Genomic DNA, 16717 nt, shown 5'->3' on the forward strand with positions numbered 1-16717 from the left:
TAAGAGTCGCCTTCCCAGAATAAGGTTACATCTTAGCAAGTACAAAAATGTAGAAGGGCAAACCTCTGCTCTCCTGGGGGGTTGCCAGGTTGCGGTCCTGCCCATGCATTGCTCCCCGCTGCTCCTGTGTCCCCGAGGACCCACGCCTGCCCGAGGGTGGCTTTGTAAGGGGGTGGCAACGCCTTTACAGCTGCCAGGGGGAGAGAAATGCGGCAGAGCATCCTCCTCCTTGCTCTCTTTGATGGGAGCCTGTGCCCAAAAGGCTCTGGCAGGAAACCGCTGAAGTCATGGCAGGTCAAACTTTTGGTATCGCTCAAAAAAAGGAGAAGTTGGGCTGTGGACGCATGAGCAAATTGCCCTGAGGATCCCATATACCAACTGACCTGTGAGAACCACGTCTTTTCTGCAGCGCAAGCCAGGCAATGCAAGTTACCTTGATGAACTTAATTAAAGAGATTCTCATTCTCTTTCTGTGGAGTTGGTCGAAGCTAGCAAAGCGGTGCTACCTCAGATAACCTTACTTTAGGCAGGTTATAGCTTGCTAGCTGGTAAAGTGGTTTTACTTCCATGGTCAGAGTGTTTAAACAGATGTTTTAAAATTAATTCAGTAGAAGATGCATGAATGTAAACATTTCCTCTTCAGTGTTTATAACCCAAATTCAAAAACCTTGTCTTTGTATGTAGGAATGCAACATGGACATGTATGAAGTCCTTGTTTTTGGTCCCTACATGAACCTTGATTTTTTAAAAGTGTAAACGTTATGTGCATACACAAAGAAATGGCCTCAAAGCAAGCATGGTGTTTGCTGCTGTGCAGTCATCCAGCATTTTCTTAGATCTCTGCTGAGTGCTATTTATTGCATTTTTAATTTTAAGTCAGGTCAAAAAGGAGACCTGCCTGGGATTTTTCACCGTGGTTTTGCCACTCAGTTCCCACTAAAGCTGAGTGCGGGATTTTGCTGTAAAAAAAGATGCTGATTTTGCAAGAATGCAAAACCTGTGCTGACATCAACGGGAGCTGTGTATCTGGGATGATTAAAGACCAAAGCCAACGATACGACTGCACGGTATTAGCCTAGGGTCTGGGAAATGAGCACTCTTTGCTGTGCAACTGTATCTTCTTAATAAGGGTCAGTTAAGGTGACCAAAAACCCAATCCTGCTGATCATCCTCACCATGAACTTCTGGAAGTCATCTCCCAGTTTGACCTTGAAAGCTGTGATGAAGGTCTAGGAAAGAGGACAGGTCTCCAGCCTGGCCTCGCCTCCAAGCCTTCCCTCTGGCATGAGGGGCCAGCCCGTCCCCCAGCACCAGCGGCCTCATCCTCTCCTCTGGGCTCCCAGGGCCTCGCTGCGTCGCTTCTCCTTCCACGGCTCCTCGGGCGAGCGGAGCTCCCAGGGAGGTCCCAGCAAGAAGGGCTTTCTCAGGTACTACAGTAAGAAGGATCTATTAAATCGCTATGGCTGTAGATAACTTCCACGGCTATATTTTCCCAAACATCGTCTGATTTACTCCAGTGATAAATCCAATGTTCTGTATAAACATTTATTTCCTTGACAACCTGGTTTTCTGTTAGAAAAATGCCCAAACCTGGGACCTATTATGGGAACTGACAGGTAAAAATTCAGCTTGTGCAGACTCACGCTGTTTAGCATACATACCCAAACAGCACGAAAACGGCACGCGTCGCAAAGCCACAACCGCCGCCTTACGCTGCGGGAGCCACGGGGATGCCCGCGGTGGAAGGGAAGGCAGGTTCCTCTCAGCCCTTCATCATATCCAGAGGGTTAACAAGGCTGAGGTTAAAATCTCTGAAATGCTTTTCAGCGGGAAGGACTCTCTAAGTAATGATTCTTGCAGACTTACTGCCCCCAAAACAATTTTTTAACCCACTGTTTGTTACAGTTTTACCTGTCAAACTGAAGAGAGGTGTCGGAAAGTGAAACCTGTTTTTGCACAAGGCTTCCTTGATGTGAAAAGCAGCCAGGAGCCTGACAGGAGAGGATTTTCCCAGCTTTACAAAAGAACATCTTTGTTTCGGAGGCGAGTTCAGAGGTAAGCATTAAACCAGCCAGGCATGGTACCAGGATCAGCACAAAGCCTGGGCGCAGGCTTAGCAGGGATGCCTGCTGGCAGCCTGAACGTCACCGAGAAGGTTGCTTCAGGTTTCTATTCTTAAAGCTGAGCTTTGCCTCATTTCATTATGATCAGATGCTGGGTGCTGAGGGTTCTGTGGTCTCTGGTCATGCCTGCAGAGCCAAAGAACCTCCCCATAAGCCACAACCTGCAGGTGGAGCTCCAGATGCTCTGGGAGCAGGGGTGGTTTATAATTCACAAACATCCTCAGAGGCTCCTGTGCCATCAGAAAACAGGGAGGACAGGTCCAGCAGGCTCTCCCCCCTTTCTGGTTTGCTGGCAGTGGCTCAGGAGTAGAAGACATGGACGGTCTGTGTGCGGGGGCTGCTCCACACCTGCTGGGATGCAATTACCCCCGTGGTGCTTCATCAGCAGTTTCCATGGGCAGAGTATTTTGGAAGGAGCAGAAAAGTGCTTTGTGCAATTAGAAATATCAAAAAGGACTTGGGATGGTAGAATGTAAATAACTAAAGGACCAAATCGGCTTTCTCTTCTCGGCGGAGATCCATAGCACAGCCGCTGTTGGGTATGTTGTCTTTTGAATGGCTCGGTCCCATTCCTGCCTCAGCTGCCTGTACCTCCTGCTCTGCCGTGACGCTGCGGGGCTCCCTGCATCGCCACACTCGATTTGTCCCAATAATGGTCTTTCGAGGAATAATGCCCCTTTGCTCAAGGTTGAGAAACGGCTGAATCGGTGAAAGCTGCGCTTGGAAGTTTTCCTGGGAGGTTACTGTCTCAAGCACCGGTCAGGACCTCATCCAGCTCAGCCCGTTAGAAATGCTGACGCTGCAAACCCTGCTGGGGAGATTTCAGGCTGTAGTCTTTCCCGTTAAAAAACCCCACAAATAACCTCCCTTGTTACAGGATGAAATATGAACCTGTATTTTTTTATTTATTTTTTTTTTTTATTTCCACAAGTAAACCCGTTGTTAACCTCTGGATGCAAAAGCTGCTTCCCGCATCGGCAGCCATCCAACCCCGCTGCAATTTTCAAGTGCATTTGTCATTAATGTGATACGCCTGTGAGTGATGGGTTTGTGGATCTGCCGTTAACAAGGCCACTTCCACTCCGATGGGCCCAGAGCTTTAACTCTGTATTCTGGCTATGTTTGGTCCCGAGCAGATGTGCTGTAGTCCATGGCAGGTGCTGCAAACGCAAACCTGCGCTACTATTTTCATTAAAATTGAATCTAGATCTTAAAAAAGCAGCTGTATTTTTGGCACCCAACTCGTTCTGTTAAAAAAAAAATAATTAAAAATTAGTAATGCTAATAGTAATTTAATTGTGCGAAATGCTCACGCTTACTGATTTGACTTTTCCTATGGAATGTGTCCCCAAAAGGAAGGGACGTTACTTTAGCACCGGCCGAAGCGCCGTTCAAACCCAGCTGCTGTTGATGCAAACCAGCTTTTCACCCAAGCAAAACAGTCTGCCTTGCAGGAGCTCCAGGAGCAGTTTTTCTCCTTTAAATTAGATTATTTTTGAGTCAAAAACATTGATCATCTACTGTCATTTCTCTGTTCTTTCTGTTGGTGCTGGAAGGGATCTGCTCTTTCTACCTCTACGACGATGCATGGTCAGAGCATTCACTGAACATAGAGTTTGGCTTGAAGTTTTGTGCTTAGCAATACGTAAGAGGTTGAGAAATGCTGAGAAAGAGGGCATTGAGCGTAGGACACCACATCCATCCACCTAGGGACACAGGAGAAACTAAGTCCCCTTGGTCTTCAACCTGGTTGAGTCCTTCGGGTTAGCATAGACCTTGCAGCCGCCGCAAGGGATGGGTGCCGTGGCTGGGTGGACCCGGCCTGCTAACTAAACCACCCGTGTTTGTGGCCAAACCCTGCTTTTTCCGACACCGGTACAGGCGCCTGGCATTTGCAAAGCAGACTTCTCTCGAATTGCCTTCACATGGTATTTGGGGGGCTTTTGATCGTTTGGGGTATCACGAGCCGTGGAACTGTGCAAGCACAAAACGTAGCACAAATAAATAAGGACGTGAGGGATATCAAGGTTGTGTGGGTTAAGGAGGCAGGATTTGGAGTGGGAGAAAAAAATTTCAATTTTTCCAATCCAGCTCACCAGTCCCCTGTGTGCAGACTAATTTTAGAGATAATTGTTACATGATTTCCTGAATATAATCTACTGTTATCTGTGCCCTGCAAAATAAAGCCATGTCTAATTCTGGATAACCATAGGGGTGATTTCATAGTTACACCAAAATGAGAATAAGGACTTGTTAATGATCTTTAAAGATCGCATCATTTAATTCCGTGCCGTTGATAGTCAAACCAGTCACAAAGGGGTACGTGCTCCTCCCAGCGCGGGCAGCAGCCCCTCTTAATTCCGACGGCAGGCAGAAAGGACGATGCCCCCGGTCACGCATCTCACCTTGCTGTGCCAGTGGCAGCCAAGCGTTTGAGACAAAGCTTGGGATAATTTGCTATTTCGCTCGCATAACTACACTGCAACCTGGAGCAACGGGTTTGGAGGCCAGGTCCTGCTGCTGCTGAGAGCGCTCCTGAAGAGCTGAGAGCCTCAGCCTCCCCGAACAGCGAGTGCCTGACCTGTTCCGAAGCAGGTGGAAATTACCAGAAAACCCTCGCTCTCCAACAGGGCAATTAGGAACAACGGGAGCTGCTGGGCACTGATGGGCTGGAGGTAAAAAAACCCAAACCACTGTGGAAAAGTACCAACAGCTCAGGAGGTGATGCTGCTCTTTTTCCTGCTTTCCAGTGTTTTCCTGGCATCAGGGGTGATGCTCTGCTCTAATGAAACCTTTGGGATAGGTCTTGGAGGGAGAGACGATTCACCTGAGGGAGCAAACGATGGAATCATGATCATCTGTGGGTTCCAATAGCAAAGAATAGGGGAGCAATCAGTTCTCTCCTCTGCTCTCCAAAAGCAGGTCCGGGGAGCTCATGAGGTTGAAATAACGGGTTGAAGAGCTAAAGTTCACCTAGCAAAAACCAGGTAAATTATTCTCAACTGACTGGAAATGATTAAGGGCTGTAGATAAAATTTTTCAAATAGTTATGAACAAAAAGGGAAGGAAGTGATCAGAAAAAACAACAACTTTAAGAGATGTTTCTGGCTTCTGTTTTCAAACTGGTGCTTTCACCTCATGGTTACCTAAAAAATGCAATCTTGGAGGCTTTAAGAGACTGTAAAACCTAACCAGGCTGGACAAAAGCTAAGTCACCTTGAAGTAAGTTTTTCAAATGTTTAGTCAATGAAACTTTTTAAAATTAAAATATATTTTAATGCCTTTTTCCTTTACTTGCTTTGGCTACAAAGTGCAAAGAAAAGTTCTCATGATTTTGTAGAGACCGTCAAACTGGCCCCACCTGCCCCAGCAGTTCAGAATTTGCTACCAACTTAACTAGGTCTATGGCAATCAGATTCAGTAAAAAAGTAAAACCCTCTTATGAGCTTTTTTTTTTTAATCCCGATCCCTTTTTTTCTGATGCCTAGGAGGCCCATGAAATGCAATTCTTAGCAGAAGGATGGTAATGGGGAGGAAACGTAATGGATGGTCCACATCTCCCTTTGCAGTTCCCATGGATCAGTGTTGCTGAGACTATTTTTCCAATCCAGAACTCGGAAACGTGAAGGCATTGTCACTTTATTCTTTGGGTGGATGTGGTTCACCCCCTGAGAAAAGAGATGCTGGACTCCTGAGCAGCCTTTGTCCAGGTTTTTCTTGCAAGATGGTGTAAAACGGGAAAGAATCAGGACCCCAGTCTTAGTATTTTCTTCAATACAAATTTTCCGGACGTTAACCAAAACAGTTGTGGGTTTATGATTTCTTTTTTGTAACTGAATTTTGTGTAAGAAAACAACATCTACTGCCTTCCACTCAAAGAATGGGCTTTTCAGCCAGTCGAGCATTAATTAGGAGACGATTACCCCACCTTCCCTCCACTGGAGAGGCAGCTTGTGTTGAAAACCCAAACCCTTCCCAAAGAGGGAAAAACCGTCTGTCCAAAAAATGCTTAAGAAAGAGAAAATTTTTTTCTTTATGCTCACATTAGTTGAATTTCCATGTAATAACTTGTTTTCATACTGAAGCCAGTTAGTAGGACGGCTTTTCATGCCCCTAATTGACACAGCTATGATGGCAAAACTGCTGAAGTGGCTCTGGCCACAGCTGTTGGAAAGATCAGAGAGTTACAGCCAGATGCTTAACGAGCACCGGGACCCACGGATGCAGAAATCTCTCTGGAATTGTAAATCAGCAGCAGAAAATGTCCTGGTGTTTAAGGCGCCTCTTGTATGGAGAAAACCATTTCTCTGCATGGTCAGGCACTTCCAGGTCTTGATGCCTTTGTATTTCAATATCTCAACTGAAAACCAATCTTCCTTGGCAGGTGTTGCCAACGAAAAAGTATTTAAGACGTTGAAGACCTCTCATATGCCGCTGCTGGGGCCACGTGAGTACCTGATATGGGGGCAACCTGGTCACAGAGAGGGCTGCTGGCTCGGAAAAAAATGCTGATGGCCAGAAACAAAACTGGAACTAGAATATGGGAGTTTTCATTTTCTACTGCCTTGTCTAAAACATAAAGCAAACCCCACGCTTCCTGCCCAAAGGTGAAAACGAGCCAACCGAGGAGGCACGTACTACTTTTTAATAAGAGAGGGGGAAATTATACTTGTGAGTGAGGAAATTGTGGTGATCCAGAATTAAGAATAAGAGTAATTAATAAATAATGAGTGGACTTGTGAAGGAAATGAATTTTTCAAGGGCTCGGAAAAACGTGTCTAGAGCTGCAGCCTGGAACCTGCGTGCAGCGTAACTGCAAACATCAGGTATCTGCTCGCATTGGGTTTATCAGAAGTTTGTTAATGAGCCACTTCTGAAACACCTTTTGCAGCTGATCTGATACCAGCGCAGTGGTTCGTATCTCCCATCCCTAGAAGTTCTCCAGGGTCGCGTACGAGAGCCCTGCACACCCAGGGGAGAGCGGTGATGGCCAAGTGGGAGCCTGCCTGCCCCGTTTCCACAGGTTTGTCCTGGTTTGAAGAAAAAGAAAGGAAATGGTGATTTCTTCTGTGCTGAGTTCTACCAAACTGGCTTCAAGTGGCAGGGCTTTTTTAGGACCCACGTGTTTGTAAAGTGTTGCCCTGTTACGTACCCCTGCTCTTACGTTCTCTTTGTGCCAAGCACGCTGGTTCCCGCTCAGGGACGGGACTGACTAATAATTCTTCACAACCGTCTTTTGGGTGGTTTTTTGCATCTATTTTTGCCCAGAAATCTCCTCTTCTTCTGCATTTAGGAATACTATAAAATCCCTCTCCATGGTCAAACACTTCAGGACAAGCTGTGGTCATTGCGCAGAGTGCAGAGCACAAATGGAAAGGCAAACAATTAAATATACACGGCAAGCAGGTATTTAGGTGAGCCCAGATTTGTTAATGGTTCATTTCAACCTTTGAACTAAATTAAACGTTGCTTTCATCTATTTTTAATGAAATGTCTATTTTCAGTTTGTAGATGCCCTGCTCCATCTGTTCTTTAGATGGTTTTTACTTCATCTTGAGTATCGCACCCGCTGGCTGTGTTTGTCCAAAGCACGTGTGCTTTTTATGCCACCATAGGGGAGGATTCGCACAAACCTATCAGAAAATGCGTGGCCTATAAAGGTAGATTGAGAAGCAATTACCTCCAGGTCCCCTCTGAAAGTCAAGTCCTCTGTATTTAGTGATGATTGATATTAATTACGCAGTGCTGGCACATTTTGCACCATTGCACTCTACAGGATGGATTTTCAGACTTGCTTCTTCCAGTGCACCTCTGCAGCTCCGCATACGGCGGCTGGAAGGTGCGGAGGCTGTAAGTAATGCTGGTACCGAAACCAGCGCAGCTTCTCGGAGCGATCAAAGGACCCAGCCTGTGCCATGCTGAAAACACGAGCTCCGCTTTTGTTGGCATATCCATGGTCGAGCAGCTGCGATGGGAGCCGGTCACGGGGCTCCTGGCAATCGCTCTGCTTGGAGCAGCTCTTGGGAGTCTCATTCTCATGCAGACAGTCTGAAAATCAGGGACTGGGAAACCAAAATCCTGACTTTGTCTCAATTTCTGGCCCCGTGCAAGCTAAATACTCGGATGTAGCACTGAAAAATTGGGAAAGCTGATCGAGGTTGAATGTAGAGAAAGCACATTTGGGTCTTGCACAGGAAAGACAGGGAGAGGGACGTTGTATTTCTGTGAGCTTTCGGGTTGCCTTGCAGCCTCCGAGCAAGAAGACAGTGGATTTCTTGTAAATATTTCGAGATGGAGCCTGACCCACCGTGTGCGACGCTGCGCTGCGTAAGGGTAAAGCCTGGCAGCAACCTACCCGTGCTTAAAGACGGTGATTCTGAAAATGTAGCTAAAATGGGTACTCCTGTCCCAGGGGCATTGGGTTTTTTTAATCAATATGTGATGGTCTAATGCTGTATAATATCTGTGCGTTATTTCTGGGGTGCTGGTTAGCTTCATTAATGGAAACTTTAGACAAAAATGTGGCAAGGTTGTCTCCAGGAATGACAAGCTGCTGTCAGCCGAGGCCAGTGTATTGCTGACATATATTTGTCTTCTCTAACATATATTTGTTTGCCTTCTCTAACATATATTTGTCTTTAGTTGTTTCATTCTTTTGAAGCTTGCTGCGTAGTGGCAAAGGCGTGACTGCTGTTCTCCCCATGATGGATGGTGACATTAAGTGTTACTTTCTGGCTGGAATAGTCCCTCTGAACGGAATAATCTATAAGGTGTTTTCTACATGTCACTCCGCAGAAATGGGAAGGCAGCTTCCCACATGTCTGCACAGAGGAAGGCAGCACTTCTGCCACGGTGGGCAGCAAGGCTCAAGGCGCGGGGAGGGAACGCTACCGGCGTTTCATCCTCATCTTCGGCCTGTGCTGCGCTGCCGATGCGGACGATGAGCTTGCCTTTTCTTTTGCTCCCATCAGTGGGAAATCGGTGCTTTTTGGTGCGATCCCTGCACATCGCTCTCTATTTCCCGTGCAGAGGTGGTGCAGGGACACAAATATATCTTTGAGCTTGCGTTCCCCCCACTTTTCCGTCGTCTCACTTCGTGCCAGCCATGGACCCAGACCTGGGGGTGGAGGAAGCTCTTTGCTCCCCTTGTGGGAGTGGGATTTCCACAGCTGCAAAGTTGCGTTTCCAAGGCTGCTCCGTATGTATTTTATTTTACCCAATCTGATTCTTATTATGGATTTTATTGGTTTCTGGCGATTCTTCACCCAAACCAGTCACCAGCAGGGCTTTAAATGATAGGAAACAAGATGAGTGGCTGGCCAGAAGAATGGCATCTCCTGGCCAACCCTGCTTTGCATGTACTGTCATGGAGCTGTGTGAGAGGGATAAAAACCGCAGCACTACTTCTGGTTCTGTTGCACGGGAATCGTGGAGGCAGGTGTCCCCAACAGTCACCGCTGGCAGAATCCCAGCATGGCAGGGGTTGGCAGGGCCCTCCGGAGCTCACCCAGTGCCACCCCCCTGCTCAAGCAGGCTCACCCAGAGCAGGGGGCACAGGGCAGCATCCAGGCAGGCTTTGAATATCTCCAGAGAAGGAGACTCCACAGCCCCCCTGGGCAGCCTGGGCCAGGGCTCGGGCACCCTCAAAGTCAAGAAGTTCTTCCTCACGTTCAGCTGGAACCTCTTCTGCTTCAGTTTGTGCCCATTGCCCCTTGTCCTGGTGCTGGGCACCACTGAGAAGAGTCTGGCTCCGTCCTCGTGACACCCACCCTTAAGATATTTGTACGCGTTGATGAGGTCCCCTCTCAGCCTTCTCTTCTCCAGGCTGAACAAGCCCAGCTCCCTCACCCTTTACTCGTAGGGAAGATGCTCCAGCCCCCTCATCATCTTTGTAGCCCTCTCTGGACTCTCTCCAGTAGTTCCTCATCCTTCTTGAACTGAGGAGCCCAGAACTGGACACAGTGCTCCAGATGTCATCTCACTGGGGCAGAGCAGAAGGAAAGACCACAGGCTTGTTGTACGCTGGCAAGGACATGGGCTGCATGGCACGGGCTGGGTTTGGTCCTTCTTGGCATTCACAGCTGGGCTGGGTTTGGTCCTTCTTGGCATTCACAGCCTCCCCTGAGAGCCTCAGGCTGGGGAAGGGCAGAGGAGGGAGGTGGGACACAAGAGGATGGTGAGGGTCTGCTGATGGTGGGCTAGCAAGGGAGGTGGAATGGGGAGTGTGGGGAAGTAGGAATGGAAGAGAACAGAAAATGAGAAGAAAACATGAGAGAAAAAAACACTGTAAAGTGCAGCACGTAAAGAAGAGGAAGGTATTTGCATATTCGCTCTTCAGGGTAGCTCGAGCGGATGTATGTCATGGGCTTGGCTCCATTTGATGTAACAGGTATTGGCGTTTGAATTCCGATGAAGGCCTCATGGTTTCAAGCCCTTGCAGGTGAGATGAGGGTAGGGGTGCAGCTGGCCTGTTGCAAAGCCCAGTCTGCGAGACGTACGGATACTTGTGGTTTGCCACGAGTGCGTATTGATTCGGGTGACGATGTCGTTTTGTTTTGCGTTGAACGATCCAGCGTTTGGAATTGAGACCTGTCAGGGGCCGGCTGACCTAGCGGAGCAAATTGAAAAGAACAGGGCTATAAATTGCAAGGGAATTCACGTCGCGGTTAACACTCGGGCGTGCTGTGAGCAACAGGACTGTACACAAACTGCCCTTCCATGCAAATCCCAATCAGTGTGCTGGCAAAGTATCCCGCTGAACCCCCGTGTCTCACTCAATATTTCTTAAAATAGACGTCGTTTAGGAGGCATGGGAAGGCATACATTTTCACCTTAAGTGATGCACGGATGGGAGGTATCGTGGAATTAATAAGGAGAATATAGTTGAGCTTTGTAGCAGCCTTATTGCACTTATTTCATATATATACCGCTAACCCGTATTAAAATGGCTGTAACTGAAAAAGGACCTACTTGATATGTATAACACCATTTCCCTTCTCCAATATGTATTCTGAAAAGTCAGTACAGTATTTTTTCGTAAGCATAAATCCAGGAATTGCCAGAAAACTAGGTCAATACATTCAGGCAGGAAACTAGTAACACACCACACCCCCCCCAGCAAACTCACCTCGCCCGTGCCACAGTCGCCGCTCAGCATCTCTGCCCTGCCATGGGCTCCCATGGCCTTTCAGCAGCCCCAAATCTCTTCCAGCATCTCAGTGCTGACCACCAGCCTCTGCCTGAAGGTCTTGCTCAGTTCCTTGGGCATCCTGGGCTGGATTACCGGCCCCTCCAGCTCTCCATGGAGTCTTTGCTGCAGTTGCCACCCAGCTCAGCTTCCAACCGCTCCTTTGTGCTTCAGTGGAGATGGTGGCTGGAGAGACACGAAGGTTTCAAAAGGCAATGGCCAAAGCTTTTTAATGTTTCATATCTTTGCTCTTTAGTCTTGGTCAATTAGAAAAATCAGGAAAAAATGAGCGAACAGTCGCAGAGATATTTGATGTGCAAAAGGAACCTATAAAGTGTTTGGAACAGTACCGATATCGGTTGGGCTGATAGCTGTTAAAAGCAGGTCTGGGAAAGGAGGCAGGCATGGTGCAAAGATAAAGCGAGGTGGCTTTGGGTACGGTTTGTTGGTTCAGATGTTCAGCGTGGCAGCCGGCTTTTACAAAATTCCTGCTTGACGGCAAGCCAAGTGTCGACGAAGCAGCATCGCGGGATCATTAAATTTACAATACTAATGGGAGTGAGAGCAAAGGGAGTTACACAGTTTAATGGAGGGGACTTCCAAATGCAGTAGATGTAATTTCAGGAATGATTTAGATCCCTGTAAAACCTCGTTATCCCAGATTACGCTTCCTTAAATTACAGATTACCTTTCCAACCAGCGTGACCGTGTCACGTTTCAACCCAAGGGCCATTTGTGCTTTACGTGGAGGGGACCCATGAGTACCCCGAAGATGTAATTCCCTCTTTCGGTCAGTCCCAGGAGGGAGTCAGCTCTGCTGGAGGGGGATTCAGGCTCACCCCCCTCATCAGCACTCACCGGCCCGCTGCCAAGTGTACTGGGAATCTGGGGGAGGGCTGGAGGTGGGGGCGTAAAACATGAAATATAAGGAGAAATTTGGACTGACACTTAACAACTTTTCTGTTTTGTAAATTCTTGAGGAATTTGAATTGCATGACATGTTTTCACTTGCAAATGTTTCAGATTTGTTATTTTTCCCTTTCCCACATATTTTAAGCTTCGCATAATCTCTTTTTTTTTTTTTTTTCCCTCTCTGTCCTTGCGGAGGAATGAGCAGATAGCAGTATCTCAGGAATAATTCCCTTGCAACAGCAGTCTATTTCTGACTGTAGACAAAATAATCCAGGAGATGTTAATGGTTTTAATTTCCAGTTGTATAAGAGCTGATGCTTCTGGAAAGGTGTGATCTCTAAACCTGCTGTAACCCAGCTGTCTCTCAGCAGAGCTCTGTGGGAGCTCCGTGGTTGTTAGAGGAGCCAAATATTGGAGCTCCAAGACCGTTTTGAAATACGGTACTTTGTGGAAGAGCAACTGGAGAAAAACAAGTGGCTGTTACACTGAAAGGGCCGCAGTGCAATTCAGTTCTGGGCTGGTTTATGCTAAGAAAGGGCAGGAGAAGCCAAATGTCGAAGGAGGGCTGGAAGGGAATATTAGACAACAGTGGGAGATGTTTAGATAAACAATAAACAACCTGCTGAGCACAAGGATTAAGAGATCAGTGGGAGAGAGATGTAAAAAGAAATTGGGGGGGGGGGAGATTGTAATAAAATGCTGAGAGGATCTGGTCCTCAACTTGTGCGAACGGGATGAACTTCCTTGCAGTCAGGGATCAGCAGCTCCCAGGACCGTCCCTGGCTCCCGGGGCAGGTGATGTGCTCGTGGCCAGCACGGAGTTTCTCCAAACTAGTGGTAGAAAACACTTTCAAGTAAAATTAAAACTCATAAATGTTATGGTGGGGAGGAAGAGAGAAGGAAACAGGCATTTTTTTCTTAATGCCAGCGGGTTCCTGTCTTTCATGGAGGAGGAGGAGGAGGTGGCAGAGGAGGAGGATGGTGGCTCTTCCATGGGAGAGGAGGAGGATGGAAAGTTGCTCAGGAAACAAGATTATATTTCTTGGCATGATGTGATGGGGGAATTTGATCATCTCTTGGTAAGAACAGAAATGTCTGCTAAAATTCTGTGCTATCCTGGTAAAAAGAAAAAAAAAAAAAAAGAAGTCAAGAGAGTTTAGTTCTGTGCCCCCATCAAATGAGTGAGGCCTTGGAAGGTCCTTTGAGGTGAAGCACGGTTAGCGGAGCATCCCTGCTTTGCATCCAGCCCACGGCATGATACGTCGCCAGCAGTGGCAGAGCAGTTATTATACAGGGACACTTTGCTGTTCTTTTCTTTTCTTTCCTTCCTTTTTTTTTTTTTTCTTTTTTTTTCATTATGCTCCACTGCTGGAAATACTCCTAGGATCCTGAAAATAAACAACATCCCTTTCCCCACCACTTACCAAATGCTGCTTCTAATTTACAGAAGCCTCTGCCCACCTCGGGAGCGAGGAGACCCAGAGATGCCACCCGCACCATCTGGTGGCTGCCTCGCTTTTGCACTTCGGGCTCTTTGCAATCACGTTGAAAAGCATTTCAGTGGGAAAAGCAACGTTTCCACCTTCTTCCACTGATTTAAGCTTTCCCGTTAATGGCACGCATTTTCCTTTCTGCTGCGTGCAGTATAAATTCAGTTTTAGCTTTGTGCAGTGTTCATTGGGCTCTGCGGGCTATTGTGGAGTTATTCCACTGTTGCTGAGAGAATTTGGATCCCTTCCTATTATTTGTCTTTATTCTAGGGAATAAACACGCCGGCATTTTCTGCAGATGTGTCTCCTCTACCAAAAAAAATCCCCCACAGCACCAGCAATCAGTGCAGGCACAAAAGACGGAGGTGGAAGCATATTCCGAAAATGCCACGCTGGCTTTTTGGAAATGACCATGTTGACATTTTGCGTTTCCGTTATCGAAACCATTGCGTGCGCTTCGGGGAGCAAAGCCGGGGGGGGGTTGCTGGGGGTGCCCGGTGGGGCTCCCCGTCCACCCCTGCTCCTCAGCTACCAGGCAGTTTGCTCTTCTTGATCTTCTTTGTCCAGGAGATTCCTCCCAGTTGCCACTCTCGCTCCCCTCTTGTGTTTTATTTAGAAAAATTCAATTGCCATTCCAGTGTGCTATGATGAATGTGATCCAGTCGCCGTATTTAACGTACCCTTGGATAACATTTAAATATGTAACAGCAAACCAAGCTGTGATAAACCTCTCACGATGAGTCGAGAGCAAGCTCATTTACAAAAGTACTTCAGTAGGAATTAAAATAAAATTTCCATTTTCCACAGTTACATTCTGATTCTAGTTGTCATTAACTTACTCAGAAGCCCGTGTGGTATTTCAAACTTCCGTAAATCATTGTGTCTTCCAATTAACTTTCATACTCCAGCCAACATAATGTGACTAATTTCATTCAACTCTGTTGTTTAATAAACAGCCAAACAATCCTTTATTTCTGAGTCACAAAGAAATGTGCAGTTGTGTTATGTGGTGCACGCGGTAATGGGCAAAAGGAAAATTACCGAAGAGAAATTCATCTTGGCTCTTTGGTTTGTCGGCTTCGGAGAAGCGATGCTCTGTGCATGATGGGCACAGCCAGGGAATTAGCCAGCCCGGGAATTAGCCAGCCAGGGAATTAGCCAGCCAGGGAATTAGCCAGCCCTCTCTATCACACGTGCCACATCAGTTGCAAGGAGAAGGTATTTCAACCTCGTACCAACCCCCGGGATTTTTGGCTGCCCAAGCAAAGGCACCGCAGGGCTCAGCTGGATGCTTAGCGGCCCGGAGGGTGCAGTGGGTGTAGCGGTGACTCTCAGCTCTGATTATTTCCATCAAAGAGCCAAGTCGGGGGAGCTGGGGCATGGGAACAGCAGCCGGAGAGGGGCTGGCGGGCTCACGCTGTTCTGGGATCGGCCCTGCGCGTGCACAGCAGTCCGAGCTAAGTGTAAGGAATAAGACCTATTAAAGTGACGTGAACTAAACAAGACTATTTCAAGAATAGAACTAAGATGTTAAATTATTCAGTATTTAAAAATTCAGTGAACGTGACTGTAGGGGCACAGCTCTACCCCGGTGTCCCAGCAGAGGCTGCTGCGGCATGGCTGCAGGCAGGCACGGAGAAGGGCAGCGTGTCTGAACAGAGGTTTCCTCACCGATGCTTTCTCATGAAAACTGGCAGTATTATTTTAAAACTGGCAGTCTTTAAAAGGCGGTCAGCACACCTGTGAAGTTTTCTGCTGGTGTCATTGCAGATGGCTCTGTGTGCTCAGAGAGGGACACGGTCCCGCACGGCCACCCTGCCTCTCCGGGAGTGTGCTGAGCGCTGGTAAATGACCTGTAAAAAAAATATTAGCATGGAAAAAATTTAATTCTTCCTGATTTTTCATTTTGAATATTCTTTCCGAAGAGTTTGAGCAGGCACCTAATCAGGGAGGAGAAAGACTGCTGTGTATCTTATCAAACTGATCACACTTGAGTCTGGTATTTGAGCATCCGTGGCCTTCCCGGCGAGCAGAGCCTTTGAGAGGAAATGTGCTAAATCCATTCCAATAACTAGCGTCTTTGAGGAACGTGACCTCCTCAAAGGATTCCTGGAGCATAAAAAAGGTGCGATCCCGTGAATGCTTTGCTAATTACTGACCTAGAGCCGGGCTGTGGCGTGTGGACCCTGATCTTTGCGATGGAGGATTTCTGTGGTTGGCATCACCCGTGGCCAGGAGCATCAGTCTGAACACGGCTTCTGGTCCAGTTTATGTCCAACAGCAAAATGTGGATATGTTCATAACCTAGGCAACTACAATACTGCCGGAGTTGTGGGGAGGCATCTACAGAGGCAGGGCTGTAGCTGAACGCAAGCAGGCCATACTGGGAGGAAAAAAAAAAGGAGTTTGTTTAGTGGTAAGTAACGAGTTTATGCTCTGGTGTTTTTCCCAAATGTGTTTGCAGAGCCATTAAAAGCTATGTCTAATCTCTGCTCCATTTGCATCTGATGTGCATTATGCTGCTTCCGCAAGGAGCGAGCGCAGTTGATGGCGTTGGACGGCTCTGCCTCCGCGCTCGGGGAGGCTGCGCAAGGTCTCCTTGTCCGGGGCTGCTCTGCCAGGGGACGCTGGAGACATCTCTGACACACAAGCCCAGGGCTAAGCGCTGTTCCACGTTTGTGTCTACCCAACTCGCACGCCAGCATTTGTGACTGAATGAAAACTTCCCTGAATTAGTAATGATGTTTTTATTTTTAAGGGACTCGAGCTCAGGCAGCGTTTTTAAAAATGAATCATGACTTTAGATGGTTTCTTTCTGCGTGGATGCTCAGAGTTGCCTGGAAATTGTCTGTTAAAGCTGCTTCAACTTCTGTCTCTAACGGAGGTGCTCGCACTCGCCAAACTGTGTGGCAAACACTGGCTGCAGCGTCTCACCCTCCTGATTACATTCTAGATTTGTGCTTCCTTGGGTAGACAAAGAAAAAGCAAATGGGCAACGAGCAGCA

Source organism: Egretta garzetta, unplaced genomic scaffold (assembly GCF_000687185.1).
Source record: "Egretta garzetta isolate BGI_Z169 unplaced genomic scaffold, ASM68718v1 scaffold228, whole genome shotgun sequence".
Lineage (NCBI taxonomy): Eukaryota > Metazoa > Chordata > Aves > Pelecaniformes > Ardeidae > Egretta > Egretta garzetta.